The 17046-nt window shown below is 33.9% G+C and overlaps 1 long non-coding RNA gene across 2 annotated transcripts in view; it reads right to left on the reverse strand.

Moving 5' to 3' along the window:
- The window catches only part of LOC123380069, a 398478-nt gene that overhangs the window by 174644 nt on the left and 206788 nt on the right, over nt 1-17046 (reverse strand). For both annotated transcript variants that reach the window (XR_006585296.1, XR_006585297.1), the window contains exon 2: nt 13484-13568. This is a non-coding gene — a long non-coding RNA (uncharacterized LOC123380069). The remainder of the gene's footprint in view (nt 1-13483; nt 13569-17046) is intronic.

Consider the following 17046-nt stretch of genomic DNA (forward strand, 5'->3'; position numbering starts at 1 on the left):
GAAACAGCAGTTACAATCTAGGGTGAAATGTTTTAGTAAAAAACACATACATAAATATATAGTTCAAAATAAATGTGAAATAAATGACTTCTGCACTCCTGGAGGCAAACAGGTGTTTCTGTTTGCCTTTCATTGCTAATATCACTGAACTTTAATTCAATTTATTAGAAATTGATTTTTAGAGGATAGCTTATAGTCATATGAAAATCATGGACTGATCAGTAATGTCTATCTAAAATGGCTACTGAGAAATATAGCAACTATTTATGTTCTCAGATTTCCAAATTTTAGCCAGTGTACAAGAATTGATTTCCCAATCCATTTTTATATCAATGAATTAGTTCAGTAAATTGCTTCAATTTTCAATGATTAATGTATTTCAAAACTAGTATGTCCCAACTTAATGCATTATTTTCCTCCAAAATAACACATCCTATTCTTCATTTTGTTTTGTTTTAATTTCTGACAATCTCAAATAAATTCTGATGAAGTAGCAAATATTATAGCCAAACTAATCTAATCTTAAAGGGGCATTTGTGAAAATGTACTTTTTATGGCACCTGTATATAGAGTGGAAACAGCATGTATGTGTATGTGTGTGTATTTCATATATGGTATATGCATGTAGGTGTATATTTGTATGTGTGTATGCACAAATACTATTTACTATTTTACTGTTTACCTTTTTAAATGTGTGTATATATACACACACACACATATATATATATTTTTTTTTGTTTTGCTTTCTTCTTTCTACAACATTCTTAAAGTCCTTTGATCAGGTTCAATAAATCAAAGAGTTTCTTACTAAAAATAATTAGGACTGTTTTTTATTGAGCATGTATAACATGCCAAGTTGATTAATCCTTGGCATAGCATTAAGATCATTACACCTATTTTGGTTTTTGAGTTTCTTTTGGAAGTTCTTTTTTGAGTATTCATATTTCATGACATTTACTCTTTCTTAGACTCTTTATGAAGAAAAAAAATTACCTATTTTTAAAGGATTATAGTTCATTCTGTCTTGCAATTATCTTTGGGTCAATCGACTTTGGTAATAAGATGAATTATGGGGACATAATGATTTTCTCTGTTTCTTATTTTATTTTATTATTTTATTTTTTATTTTACTTTTTTATTATGAAATTTATTGTCAAATTGGTTTCCATACAACACCCAGTGCTCATCCCAACAGGTGCTCTCCTCAATGCCCATCACCCAGTTTCCCCTCCCTCCCACCCCCCATCAACCCTCAGTTTATTCTCAGTTTTTAAGAGTCTCTTATGGTTTGGCTCCCCCCCTCTCTAACTTTTTTTCTTCCTTCCCCTCCCCCATGGTCTTCTGTTAAGTTTCTCAGGATCCACATAAGAGTGAAAACATATGGTATCTGTCTTTCTCTGTATAACTTATTTAGCTTAGCATAACACTCTCCAGTTCCATCCACATTGTTACAAAAGGCCATATTTCATTCTTTCTCATTGCCACATAGTATTCCATTGTGTATATAAACCACAATTTCTTTATCCATTTATTTTTCGATTTCATCATACTAAGATTAGCTTCGTCATTATTCATGATTACTCACTGGTAATTCCCAAGTATGCTGAAACAGAATAAGTAATAAGACAACAAAAGAAAGATGAATTTGCTTCTGAGGGTGATGCAATAATGGAATAAATGGTCATTCTTCCGTTTTCTAATTATATTGCTCAAATTATAACACTTTTTCAAGAAGGCATTCAAAAAGGCTGTGGACAGCACCTTTTAGTCTGCTTTCAAATTCAAATAAACAAGATGAGATTAGAAGTTTTTATTTTCCAGCAATAATGACAAAGAGAAGAAATCTGACATTCCCCAGTCACAAGATGAATCCAACCAGGAGAGGAATGTAAAAAAATTAAATAAATATAAAAGAGAGCAGCACTCTTACTCTCTAATCGAATGGGGAGATTTTTCATATTAATGAAATCTCAGAGTAGGAATCTTTAGATGATATTATTTTTTCAAATTTTTATTTAAATTCTAGTTAGTTAACACACAGTGTAATGTTGGTTTCAGGAGTAGAATTCAGTGATTCATCACTTATATGTAATAACCAGTGCCCATCACAAGGGGCCTCCTTAATGTCCGTCACTCATTTAGTCTATCCCCCCTCCAGAAACCCTCAGTGTGTTCTCTGTAGTTAAGAATCTCTCATGGTTTGTTTCCTCTCTCTTTTTGTCTCTTTTTTCCCCTTCCCATAAGTTCATCTATTTTGTTTTTTAAAATCCACATGAGTGAATTCATATGGAATTTGTCTTTCCAGATGATGATATCTTAAATTTACCCAAATGTAAGAAATTATCACTAAATAACATATTCCAAGAACAAAATGGGAATACAGTATTCTCCTCCAGATTGGTTTTTAAAGGAAAGGATGTCAAGCAATAGTCTTAATAGGAATCTGGATGATCCCATGTTGTTAAAACCATTTTTGAGAGTATTCTTTCATCTCCACTGATGGCTGTGCACAAAAATTCACTAATTTAAAGTTTTACTATGTTTAAAATTTATTAATGTTTAATAAAATGACCATAAGTATGTCTTTATTCTTATAACTGTAAATTACTTCTAAAGTAATTTAAAATAAGAACAAAAACTTCAGATAAAATTAAAAGGTTCTATGATGCCTAGAAGTTATACACTGAGAATGGTTTTTCCTGTAGCCTGAAAATTAAATATCCCATCTCATTAATTTTTCAGAAAAATCCTAATGATAAGCCATAATCCCTGTACTTCCATTTTTAAAATGAGTTAACTTGCCCAAGACTATACAGAATAAGAGAATATTAAGGGCAAAATTCAAACCCATATTTATTAATTCTGAATTACACATTCTTTTATACCATGTAAACTCACTTCAAAGGAGGAAAAAAAAGCACCTAAGTCTCTGATACCTCCCACAACCTTTTACTAAAGAAATGGGACAGAGAAGATTTTTAATATTCAATGGAATGAAAAATGGGATCTGTGTTTCTTTATTACATTCACATTTTAGGCATTTATGAATATTTCCATGTACTTATGATAATAATGTGTAGTATCCATATAAGCAAAAAGAGAAGCCCATGTTTTGTTTGTCCTCAAAATTTGTAAGATATGTGGTAACCAGTTGTTTTAAATTATGTTGTAAATGTAGTAAACCAAGGGAATAAATTAATATTTTCTTCATTTGGACTGTACATAGGTAATACATTGCTTTAGTATCACAGGTTTTGTGCAAATATTTGCTGAATAAACTAATCACTCATTTGGAAAGAGATTATTGGTCACATGATGGTTTTTATGTGACATAAAACCATTATGTGACTGGACTGTGGGATTCCCCGGCAGACTGTAAAACATCATTTCTAGATGTGTCTGTGAAGGTGCTTCTGGAAAAGATTAGAATGAGTAGGAGAAGTAAAGATCATCCTCGCCAATATGGGTAGGCATTATCTCACACATTGAGGGCCTAAATAGAAAACAAAAAGGTGGAGGAAAGATGCATTTTATTTCTGTTGAGCTGGTATATCCATATTTTCCTTCTCTTGAACTTGGTATTCCTGGTCCTCAGCCCTTAAGGCTCAAATTGAGACTTAAATCATTGTCTCTACTGGTTCGCAGGTCTTCAGATGTAGACTAGAACCATACCACTGGCTTTCCTGGGCCTCCAGTTTTTAGGTGGGAGGTCACAGAACTTCTTAGCCTGCATAATCACATGAGCCAACCTCTTTTAATAAATATTCTTATATCTATATCTAAATCTATATCTATATCCTACTGGTTCTGTTTCTCTGGAGAAACCAGACAAATAAAGTTAGCATTCACTTTTTCTCATGGCAGACTAGAGATTATTCATTTAATATCAATATATATTGTACATATTATACACATTCAATCTAAATATCTATTTTTAAGTACATTTCATTTGTTATTCTAAGAAAAACAGATTTTATAAAATGCTTATTCTTATTTTTTAGAATACTTGCCTGCAGGAAAGTACTAAATTTGTTAGTGGTTTCATTAGTAAGTACTAATTATTATTTTAGTGTACTTGATTTATTTGAAATTACAAAGAAAAGGGGAAGGTGTTTAGGTGGTAGTTTATCATTGATAGATTGATACATCTTACTTAGTTTTGAAAAATACAGATTGATAAAACCCACACTGTACTACTGTTTGTTTCATAACATGAAAATTCTGTGTAAATTTTCAAAGACTATAGTGCAAAATTTTTTATTGTTCAGGAAAATATTATGCAACTCTCTTATTTACTTTATAAAATATATATTTTACTAGTTACATATATAGATACATATCAGAGTTAGGACTGTCTTGATTCTGACATGGTGTTCCTAGATCTTACTATTCAAAGTCAAGAAATGACTAGCATTCATCTCCAAATTCATCTGTAGGTATTTTGAGCACTAATAGCATGCTAACAATTAGGTAAATATATCAATTAATCTGAAAATGTATCTGAAAATCTTTCAAATTTATTGGTTTACCAATATAATATCTGTTGATAATGATGCTACTGATGATGATACCTAGCATTTATTGTTTATTATATGCTCAGCACTTTATTAGGTACATAGTTAATACAATATAAGATTTATAACAACAAAGAAATGTTGATGAGGGACAGATTCCGTATTGTTTTTCAGACATGGAGAGAGCATGAGCAGGGGAGAGGGGGAGAGGGAGAGGGAGACAGGGAGACAGGGAGACAGGGAGACGACAGGGAAAGAGATTGTTAACCAGGCTCCATGCTCAGCACAGAGCCTGATGCAGGACTTTATCCCAGAACCCTGAGATCATGACATGAGCCAAAATGGAGTTGGATGCTCAACCGACTGAGCCACCCAGGCACCCCATTTTTTTTTAGATTTACTATTAAATAGGGTGGTCAGGATAGGACTCATAGAAGAGGCAAAATCTGGGCAAAGAATATAAGATAAGGGAGTAATTCTAGTAAATTCTCAAGATAAGAATATTCCAGGAAAAGAGAACAGGGTGGGAATACAGGCCATGAGATAGATATGGGCTTGTCTGCATGGTGTGTTTGCGGAAGAAAAAGAAAGCCCATGTAAATGAGAACAAAATTAATACAGAGGAGGAGAGTGATGACAGAAGAGATCAGAAAGATAATAGGGACAAATTGCAAGTCATCTTAATAGTAGGGAGATGAAATGTTGCAGTTGGCCAGGCCAATTTATTTGTATATCTATTGTTCTGTCATGGGTACTATGACTCCTTCTTTTTCTCTCTAATGTAGCTTAAATCATAGATTGTATGGTCACCCTACTTATAGGCCCCATAGATATCTTGGCTTTTATACTGAACATAAAGAGCAGCCATGCAGAGTTATAAGCAGAAGAGTGATGTAATCTGAGTTATGTTCTAAAAGATTCATATTGGCACATGTGTTTCAGGGTCCAAGGCAATTGGGTATTAGTAGGAAAAACTTATAGAAAGCTATTATACAAAAATCCAAGGGTGAGGTGATATGGCTCAGGATAGTGTGGCAGAATTGGAAGTAGAAAAGAATTTAATATATTTTAAAGTAGAGCTAGCATGGTTTTATGATGGTCTGAATGTAGTGTTTTTTTTTTTAAATAAATAAATGATTCTAGGGTAAAATAAAGATCTTAAGTTTTTTGGCCTGAGAAACTAGAAGGAAGAATTTTCCATCAAATGAAATAGTGAAGACTACAGGAAGATAAGATTTTTGTGTGATGATCCTGAGTTTATATTTGGACATGTTAAATTTAAGATATATAAGAGACAACCAGATGGTGATGAATGTATGTGTTAAGTATGGGAATTTAAGTATGGGAATTTACAAAAGAATTATGGGCTAGAGACATAAATTTGAGAGTTGTCAGTACATAGGTGGTATTTAAGTCATGAGGATGGATGAGATCATCAAGGACTAGGCCCAGGATCCCTTTAATTTTAAAAGTCAGAGACAAGGGAAGGATGCAGCAACAGAGACCAAGGAGTAACTCTAGTGATATGGGAGAAAATGCAAAAGACTATTTAGTCCTGAAAGTCAAGTGAAGAAAGCATATCAATGAAAAAAGAGCTATGTCAAATGCTTCTGATAAATCCAATAAGACCAGGATGTAAACAGACTGCTAAATTTAGGAAATTGTACATCATTAGTGACAATGATGAAATCAGATTCTATAGAGCGATGTGAGAGGTCAAGAACATGATTAGAATGGAATTAAGAGAGAATGAGAGGAGAGAAATTGGCGACTTCAAATTCATCATGAGAAAAACAAAGCAAACCGATAACAAAAGAAAAAAAAATAATAGTAATTCATCAAGGGCCAGGTTGCAGTGAAGATGGTTCAATAATTTATTTATTTGTTTGAAACTGTTCCCATTTCCACCATTTCTTAGGTATGTAACATTAAGAAGCAGAGTTATTTCTCTCAACCTAAATTTACAATAAATGTATATGTTATTATTACCCAGCTAAGTATGTTGACAGAGTTGGTAGTGTTCAATCAAGTTTATTAAAGTGAGCTGCACTATTGAAAATATCTAGAACATGGTACCTTTTAGAAGCAGTAAATTCTGTTTTTATTACTCCTCCTCCTCCTCTTCCTCCTCTCTACAATTGCTCTTCAATTTTTACTTAACATAGGGGTGAATGTCCTGACCTTTCTTTCTCCTTACATTTTGTACTTCTCTCATTCTTTCTTCTGTCAACAGCCTGCCAACATCTCTTTTCCAGAGACCAAAAGCAAACTAATAAATAAAAATACAAGCAAGCAAGAATTTCTTTCTTAATCTTTGGGAAGAACTATATATTGTTACATCCTTCAAAGTACATTCATAAGATAAGGAATTCTCTTTAATGATAATATATCTCATATCTTATATTACAACTCCCTCCCAGGGTGAGTCTGAAGCAGAAAGATAAATGTGAAGGAGGTAGATTTTTCTTTGAACTCTGTCTCTAATATTCCATATGTTCATGGCTCAAATTTCTGCTTAAAAGGTCTATCACTTTCTTTTCCTAACTAGATCTTACTTGTTTTACTCTAGGGTTCCATACTACAATGTCTTCCAAACTACAATGCCAATTGCCTGTAGCCCACATAAACATTTCAGGTATACTGAATATCTACAAAACCCGTATTATTTCTAAAGATGTTAGTAAAAAGTGTGGGGAAGGAAAACATTAAAATATTTTGTACCAGGTATCCATCTTCCCAGTTCCTCTTTTCTAGATGTATCACAATGCATTCTGCCATTCCCACCTGTGGAATGGATAAGAACGATGGTTCGTCTTCACAGATTACAATTTTCACTGTTTAATCTCATTTACATAAACTATTAATTACAATTACTCACCATCATCATCCAGTACTTCTACTGGATAGAATTCCTAGATTTTTAAAAAAATGTTTGTTTATTTTGAGAAAGAGAGAGAGTGAGGGAGGGGCAGAGAGAGAAAGAAGGAGAGAGACTCTCAAGCAGGTTCTGTGCTGTCAGTGCAGAGCCCAACATGCCATCAGTGCAAAGCCCAACGTAGGGCTTGATTCCACAAACCATGAGATCATGACCTGAGTCAAAATCAAGGGTTGTATGCTTTCCCAACTGAGCTACCCAAGCTCCCCTAGAATTCCTAGACTGTAAGATACGTTTTCTTCATTTTAATGTTGAGTAGTAACACATTGTTTGAAATATACTTAGCATTCATATTGTTTAACTAAAGTGAACCAAATTCTGTTTCATCAAAACTTTGATATAAACGTTTCCTATATTTATATATAATGATAGATAATATACCCATATTTACTTTTTTAAGTGCATTTATTTATTTTGAGAGAGAGAGAGAGAGAGAGATAACAAACAAGCAGGGAAGGGGCAGAGAGAGGGAGAGAGAGAACTCAAGCAGGCTTGAGGCCATTAGAGCAGAGCCCTGTATGGGGCTCAGACACACAAACAGTAAGATCAAGACCTGAGCTGAGATCGAGAATGAGATACTTAACTGACTCAGCCACCCAGGTGCCCTGTATCTACTTTTTAAGCCTCTTACTGTGACTTCTGTTCTCACTTTATAAGATGACAGCATAAAATTTCTCACTGATCCCCTATCCTCATGTAGGATGATTAATTTGTCCTTTAGATATAGCCTCAAAAGAAGTCTCAGATTCTCTATCTACTGACATTTAATGAAGAAAGAATGACAAGATTGCTCAATTTTCACTATATTGACTTCTTTGGTCACAAGTTCTGGTACTTGTTTTGCATTTCATAACAAAGAGCTACATGCTGATATGTACAAGATAGCAGTTTATATAGTAACATGATGTTGAGTTTCAGTATATGTAATATAAGATATTCAAAGCTCTCAACATGTTAAAAAGGACCACCAAAATTTAGGGCAGTAGGCGAAGTAGGAGTTATTTATTTAAGGTTCCTAGAACTATCGCAATAACCACAGACTATCCTTTAACTTAAAACACAATCCCTAAAAAGAGGACAGAGGAGAGGTACAGTGTTTCAAGTGTCCAGGATGACAAGATCTTTTTTTCCCCCATAAAGTGGAAAAGGAGAGCAGTCAACCCAACAACACATTAATCACCATGCAATAAAGCTATCTTCTTGTTTTATGAGATACTAAATCTGCAGAGTTACTTTAGAGCTTCCAAGAAAAGGTAATTTGGTAGAATTATTTTTGTTAATGTTTATTCATTTTGAGAGAGAGAACATGAGTGGGGAGGGCAGAGAGAGGTGGGGGGGGATAAAGGATCAGAAAAGGGCTCTGCACTGATAGCAGAGAGCCTGAGGGAGGGTTGGGCCTCATGAACTATGAGGTGACTTTAGACACATCCAGCAGAGCCACCCAGGCAGCCTTGGTAGAACTATTCTTAAAACACTATTTGTAGTATGTCTCAATGTTAGGAATATCCATGAATATGGAGACTGGTGCTTAATTCTAGTATAAAGATTATGGAGGTGAGAAACGTTGACTAGAGTCATACAAACAAGAAGAAGAGCACAGGATTCGCCCCCATGGAATTTAGAAGATTGTAAAAAGAGGATTTCATAACTGTCCATGGCTCCTCTATAGGGGTCACATCTCCCAAATCAGAGTATAGACTACCAGCAGCAAATGGAACCAGATGGACATTTGACCTGAGCTAGGACTGGGATATCTCTCTACCATGGTCAGTGGCAGTTTCCATTAAGATGTCCATGTTCCTTCGACTCCTTATCTCCAACATTAAAGGAGATTGGCCTTAAAAAGGGATAGGATTAGAGGATGTCACAAAGTCAGGTTTTGCATTTTATCTCCCTAAAAGCTATCACTATTAAACCAGGGGTATGGCTTAAGTCTGCATTTGAGGATGGTAAAGACACAAAATTTAAATTGAACTTGAGATTAAAGTTTTAAATCAGATTTAAATGTTCATAAACAAAAGTGACCAGAATGTGCCCAGGGTACTATTTAAGGAATAGTAAATGAGGATATTATGTACAACAGGTGGATAGGAAATACAAATAACATTCTAAGATTATACCACTTTTGAAATTCCTTTATAAACAAGATTACACCTAAATACAAGAATATGTGACTCATACAGAGAGAGAGAGAGAGAGAGAGAGAGAGAGAGAGAGAGAGAGAGAGAGAGGGTCTGAGAGACAGTGTTAATATTTGTTTCCAACATTACTGGGCTATAACCATCTAATGAAAATTGTATATATTTAAAGTGTACAGTGCAACCATTCAGTATATGTATACTCTGAAATGACTGTGGCAACAAAACTAATCAACATATCCATCACCTTAACACGGTTACCACTTTGTGTGTAAGAACACTTAGGATCTGTTCTCTTATCAAATTTCAAGTATATAATACATATTAGTAACAATAGTCACCATACTGTATGTAAATTATATCTCCAGATACTACATATTATATCTCCAGTACTTATTCATCTTATAACTGAAAGTTTTTATTCTTTAACCAATATCTCACCACTTGTCCCACCCCTCAGTGGGATAGAATAGAGAGGTCTCCACTGAGAAGGAATTCAAATAATTTCTATAGATATTTACTCCTCCAGGAAGTAGGATATAAGTCCCCATTCCTTAAAGTGTAATCTGACCATAATGACTCTCCCCCAGGACTTCAGAATAGAAAGGGGGAAATGCTAACATTATGGTATAGAAACCTAACCAAACACTACACCTCAGTCAGGTGATCACGGTTAAGATCAACAGTCATAAGACATACCTTTGATATGATATGATGAGAATGGCAATTTATCATTGCGGTCTGCCTCTCCCAAACCCATAACCCCAATCAAACCATGAGACAACTTTTCTGTAAATCTGAATCTATTGTAAAATTTTTCAAAATATATATTAAGGAGAACCAAAAGAATAGGATATATTAAAGGGACACATTAGCCAACTTGGAAGAGTCTCTGGTAAATAAAGCTGAATCAATTTGAGCCATGAATAAATAAAATAGTTCTGGATTATAACCCGAAATAAAAAATACATATTTATGAATCCATACTAATATTAAAAAATGAGCAAATACATTGTAGAGCAGAGACAAATCTTCCTCATAAAAGAACTACCTAATATATGTGTGTGTGTATATCTGTATCTATATCTATAACTATATCTATATCCCTCTTTCAAGAGGTAGAACTTAGCCACTTTTCTAGGCCCTGCTTGAGGTTGGGCTACACATAGTGACTTACTTCCAAAGATATATTAGAGAAAGGTAAATTAGTAATTTTAACAGTGGATGAATCCAGCAAATATTATCTTAATCAAATGATAAAGGTTAACATTCCTAGTAATGTTATATTCATATATTACCTGATCTGATGTGATGGGAAAGATATTGTTTAGTATTTCCCAAAACCCATTATTATAATATAAACATGAACACAAAATCAATCAGATAATGTACCTCATTGAGTATATTCTAAATAAGTGGCCAGTGTTTTATTTTTTTTTTTAATGTAAGTTTACTTATTATTGAGATAGAAAAAGAACAAACTGGAGAGAGACAGAGAGAGAGGGAGACACAGAATCTGAAGCAGGCTCCAGGCTCTGAGCTGTCAGCACAGATCCTGACACAGGGCTCCAGCCCACAGACCATGAGATCATGACCTGAGATTAAGTCAAACACTCAACCAACTGAGCCACCCAGGTGCGCCTTGGCCAGTGCTTTTAAAGACTGTCAAAGTCATAGAAGACTAGGGAAGACAGAAAATGTCACAGATCAGAGGGGACTGGGGTGATATGACAACTAACTGTAGTACAGTACCTTAGATTTGAATCTGGAATAGAAAGAGACATTAATGGAAAAACTGGAGAAATACAAATAAGGTCTAGAATTAGTTAATAGTAAGTACAAATGCCAGTTCGATTTTTTATAATTGTTTCATGGCACTGTGATATGTTAAAAATGGAAGAAACTGGATGTGGGTAATAAGGGTACTCTGTACTATCTTTGCAACTTTTTCTATAATTTTAGAAGTATTTCAAAATTTAACAAATACTTATATAGAAAGATATGTGACATTATTTTATAAATAGTATAAATGGTACTACTAACTGTGGTTGAGTAATAATGGCTTAGCATTCTTTTTCATTCCCCCACAAAAAATTAAGTTTATTTCATAAATTTATTCTAAGTGGACTAAGTTTGTGACTGCTTTGTAAAAGAGAAATATGATGTGAATGCTATTGTGCCAGTTCAGGGTCTAGCCTTTAAGAATACGGGAAGCTTCTGCTTCCTCCATCTTTGAACTCAGTTACTATGTTGTAAAGAAACGCAAACAGTAATATGAAAGAGAATTGAGGTCCCTAGCCTAGTGTGCTGAGCTGCATTATGATAACCAGCACCACCAACTTGCCCCCATGTGGACATGGGTCTTCTGGCCTCAGTCAAAACAGCTCAGCTAGTACCACATGAAGCACAGATAAGATATTGCCATCAAGCCTTGATTACCATAATCATGAGAAAATAGGTGATTACTGTTGTTTTAAGCCATTAAGTTTTGGAGTGGTTTGTTATTCAACAATATGAGCCAAAACAAAATTTCATTCTAGAAATAGTGTATTACTGAAACAGAAACCTAAGTCTTGTTGAATTAGCTTTGAAAATGAATGATAGGAAAAGCTCTCAGGGTACTAATGCTGGAAGGATAGTGATAATGTTACTGAATATAGAGGAAAATGAAATAACATTTGCCAGTACTGTTACTTAAGATGGTCTGGGGTACAGAAATGGTATCTAGTTAATTCATAGATACAGCCTAGGAAGTTTCCGGGAAGAATGCTGTGGGTACTAACTGGTTTGTTACGATAAAGGGCAATGCTGTAAGAAGGGCTAACATTAATTCTTCAGTCTTCAGGTACAAAAAGGAAAAATAAGGGAGCAGGATTATGTTTGAAAATAAAACTTTATCACTCCAAGCCTTTAAACAACAACTATAAGTTATCACAGTAATAAATGGCTTCAGATAAAAGATTAAATTCAGCGTGACTTTAAATTCAGTAAAATGGCCTCTGAGTCAAAAATATCAACGGTGGATCTTGCAAGACTCTTTGCTAAGACTTCAGAAAGATTTAAGGACATGTCCTATAGAATCGTGCAACTAGACAGAAGAGCTTGTAAATATCTTTAGAGTGTTGTCCAACAGCAGCCTCAAATGTGACCTAAGGTAAAGAAAGGTCTTCTTTGTCTCACGTTTTGTCTCACTGAGTTAAATATAAATAGCATAAAAGAATTCACAAAGTTTTCAAAAGATTAATCCACTTGCACTGGAAGAGACAAAGATAGTTTAAAATAAAGAGTGGCCTCTACACTCATCCATGAGCATGAGCCTATCCATGAGCATGACCCAGGTTGAGAAATCTATATAGTTGTAAATCTGAAACATTTCTAATGTGAAAGGGCAGAGCCAAGAGCTTACAGAGTGAAACCAAGAGCCACAGAAAACCATTCCCTGGGATCAAAACTGAGCACTAATCAAATAACTGGCACTATGTAACCAGAGATTTCAGAATCGCTATCAGTTAATGACTTTTTCTATGTGCCTCCCATTTTCCTTTTTTGTGTATGGAGGGCACAACATTTTTAATTTCACTTCATGTTTTTTTAGATTGATAGAAACCACACCTGAAGAACAACTTCCATACCTGTATCTTCTGATATATTCTGGCTTTGAGCATGATGACTAATGAGATAAATCTTTACATCTTACAGGGAAGAAGGGTATTTTACATGTGGGAGGTATGTACACAATTATGGCTAGAGGGCAGAATGTTGCAGATTAAAGAGAACTATAAATTATTTGTCACTACCCTCACAGAAATGTGTGGTCTATTTCTCTACCCACTTGAATCTGAACTAACTGGGTCTGTTCAATAGAATACATTGAAAAGTGAATCTGTGTCAGTTACCTTAACCTTTTAAGACGACTGTCAAGTTCTGTATCTTGTCTCTCGAAGTCTAGGCTGCCATGCTGTAGCCAAAGCTTTAGTAACCCTGCAGAAGAAAATTTAGACCCAGTTTACAGTCCCAGCTAAATTTTCGGTCAACGACCAGCCACACTGCAATTGTGGCCTCAGTCAACACACTGTACATAGAAGAGAGATATGCTGTTCCCATTGAGCATTTCCCAAATAAGGAATAAAAAATCATCAGCATGCATATTGTTGCTTTAAAACTTAGTATTAGAGGTAGTTTTTATACAGCACTAAATAACCAAAATATGAACTCTCATCTGTTTCCCTTTATGACACTGACAGCAAACAAAATGTAGGTTGGAATACTTTAGAATAAAAAGAAATCTTTCGATTAGCAATTTTTAAATAAATCACACATGTGAATGAATGAAATAATCTGAGTATTCACTAAATGCTACAAATTTATTTTCTCTTTCTTAAATTAGGATTTTTGTTGTTCTTGTTAAACCAAATTACATTAATTCATTTGATAATTATTTCAATGTGGTGATCTTCTAAATTAACTCTACACTAAAATTTAATGAGATTTGTAAACTATATCCATATTAGTGATTAAAATGATATTTTTTATTATTTCAAAAATCATTAAATCATTAAATTGTCGTGACAAAAATAACCTTGAAGTAAGTCTTATTAATGAAATTTTAGTTTCCATCATAGTTATTGTTACTTGAACTTGATGGTATTCTCTGACAATTTACACATTTGTGTAAATTTAATGTCCTCAATTTCATAACTTCTTCATTTTTACATATAGTATGCCATCTAGTGACAAAAAATTAAATATAACAAGCATAATCTTTTATGTGATCTTGGAAAAAAACTATGTATTTATATGTGCTTGACATTGATCTATAATAGAAAATAAATTACATTTATATTTTTCCTTAAAATTATTTTGAAATTGAAAAATAATTCAAAATAGCATGGGTCATGGAGTGCCTGGGTGGATGTCAGCTAAGCATCTGACTCGATCTCAGCTCAGGTCATGATCTCTTGGTTCGTGAGATCAAGCCCAACAAGGGACTCTGCACTGACAGCTCAGAGCCTGCTTGGGATTCTCTCTCTCCCTCTCTTTCTGCCCCTTCCCTGCTTACCCTCTCTCTCTCTCAAAATAAATCTAAAAAAACTTAATTTTTTTTCAATAAAGTAGCATTCCCTTTAAGATATCTCATTATATATACATGCAATATGCCCCATGTTTGTTAAACTCTAATTTCAAGGAGAATGAGCTGATGCCTAGTATAATCTATCAAATAATAATATATATTTTTTACTGTAATTGGAATACAAATACTATTACTTAAATATTTGATATTCTGCTTATTTTACAAAATAGAGTTCATTAGCTTGTTTATTTAGCAACTAACAAAAACAACTAATACCTTTTATCTCTAGAGTGCTCTAACCACACTCACAAAACAGCAGTTTTCTTTTCAGGTGAGTATATTCTTAATATTAATATAATCCATAACATATTCTACAAATAAAACATCATTTCCATATATCTCATATACTGTCTATCTAGGTCATCTTATACACACAGGTATAGAGACTTTGGAAGATCATGTGCCTTGTCTCTGACAATAAGTGGCAGACTTATATGCAAAAACTAAATTAAAACTATAATGTGCTAATAAAATTTCAAATATAAAATGTAATGTTTGATATAGAATTTGTGGTTAAGATATTTTTCTTTATAATTCTAAGTCTCTCATTCATTTTTATACACAAATTCTTGACCATCTTTCAGATAAGGAATACAATATATGGATAGTCCATAGGTATTTCCCCAACCTTACTCTTTGTCAAGGAACTTATGAGAATATGAAATCAGAGCAGAATTTGTAAAACTGATTTTTTTCAGTTACTTTGAGTGCCTAATAAAATCTGTAGACATTTTCTCCTAAAAAAAAAAAAAAAAGCACACTTCTAAAGCCCACCAGAGGAATCTTTAGGGTAATGTGTGAGGGAAACTTGAACTTGAGGATTACTCCCATCCACCTTCTACTAGCAAGCTCTTAGAACTTTAGTGTTTCCTTTTTTAACATTTTTGACAAGATTTCCTTTAAATATGATGTTTCCTACAAAAATGTGTGCCAACTGATAATTATGCTCTATTTATTTATGTACTAGAGGAAATATCTTAAAATACATATATATGTGTATATATGTATATACAGACTAATATCGAATTCATATTTTATATTTTTCAATATTCTAAAGAATTCATTAATTATATGCAGAGTAGAATTTTTATGTGAGATGGCAAATAATAGAAAATTTTTGAATATAATGTTTTATGAAAATATTTTATATTATTTGCAGTTATAAGAGCTAAGCCTTACAGATCTGATCATAAAGATTAACCTAAGGGAACCCCCAACCAAGAAACACCACCTGTCTTGATCTCATGGGTTTGTATGGAAAAACCCACAGATACATAAAAGCAAGAATCTAGGCAGATGTCTTAATCTGACTTGAACAGATTTCAAACCTAACAGTAAAGGCTTTTACACATCTTTAGACACACCATATATGAGATTTAGGAAGGAGACACCCCATACAATGTTACTCTTCTACATCAGTGAAGAAGAGAGGGAAGACCAGCATGGTTATTTGGCAAGAGCGATTAGTTGGCACTCTTGAATATCCTTCATTTAGCATGGTGAGACCCAGAAATCTGCACATGCTTTTTACAGTCCATAAAAGTAACCCAACTGAGAGCCAAGAAGACTTCTATAAATGTGCTATAGCTCAAAGGTAAAAGTCACTGTGAAATGGAAGCTGAAGACAACTAAGGCAAGAATCCAAATGTAGAATGTGGCAGACATTCAAAGATAAGAGCCAAAGGATGATGAAGCAGCAGAAAATATTACTAATGAAGAATGACTATCAACCCAAATTAGTGTAAAAGAGAGATGAGATCCAAGATAAACCAGCCACAAACATCAGACACTGCCTGAATGCCTAGGAAAGGGACTGAACCAAATCCATCTCAGAACACACCAGCCCAAAAGAATTTAGAGACATTTTACGGATGACCTAAAAATTAAGTGTTTTTCTCCACTGCTACACTCCTTTTCTATCACACCAGTCTCTTTCAACTATTCTACTCCATGAACACAGGACCAGGTTAAATTAAAGGAAAAGACATTTAAAGCATGGAAATTCACTAGTGTTTTCTAAGCTGATATTGTATATAAAACATTAACATAAATGTGGTGGTTGGGGTGCCTGGGTAGCTCAATCAGTTGAGCATCTGACTTTGACTCGTGAGTTTAAGCCCTACATCAGGCTCTGTGCTAACAGCTCAGAGCCTGGAGCCTGCTTCAGATTCTGCGTCTCCCTCTCTCTCTGCCCTCCCCAAGTCACACTCTGTCTCTCTCTCTCTCTCTCAAAATATAAACATTAATATTTTTAATTAAAAAATCTCCTTTAAATAAAATAAAATAAAATAAAATAAAATAAAATAAAATAAAATAAAATAAAATAAA

The sequence above is a fragment of the Felis catus genome, chromosome C2 (assembly GCF_018350175.1).
Source record: "Felis catus isolate Fca126 chromosome C2, F.catus_Fca126_mat1.0, whole genome shotgun sequence".
Lineage (NCBI taxonomy): Eukaryota > Metazoa > Chordata > Mammalia > Carnivora > Felidae > Felis > Felis catus.